Genomic DNA, 294 nt, shown 5'->3' with positions numbered 1-294 from the left:
GAAGATGTGATAAAATATGTCCAACATCAGCATTCCTGTAATGCAAACCTGCTGTAAATATTATTAAACATTCCACAACCTCATTTTGTTCCTGAATAATTCAAATGGGGCCCCCGAGCTAAAGCACTACAGTCCCCACTGATATAGCATCTTTCAGTTCTATTAATATACATCATGTAATATTATTAATTAGAAACATGACTCTAAGTTTGGTTGGACCAGTCCCTTGATTCATTACAAACCTCACTGATTTGCAATTTCCCATTGCAATGATTTTAAAAATTAAAATTCAAC

The sequence above is a fragment of the Cetorhinus maximus genome, chromosome 15 (genome assembly GCF_964194155.1).
Source record: "Cetorhinus maximus chromosome 15, sCetMax3.hap1.1, whole genome shotgun sequence".
Lineage (NCBI taxonomy): Eukaryota > Metazoa > Chordata > Chondrichthyes > Lamniformes > Cetorhinidae > Cetorhinus > Cetorhinus maximus.
Note: the sequence above shows the minus strand (reverse complement) of the source record.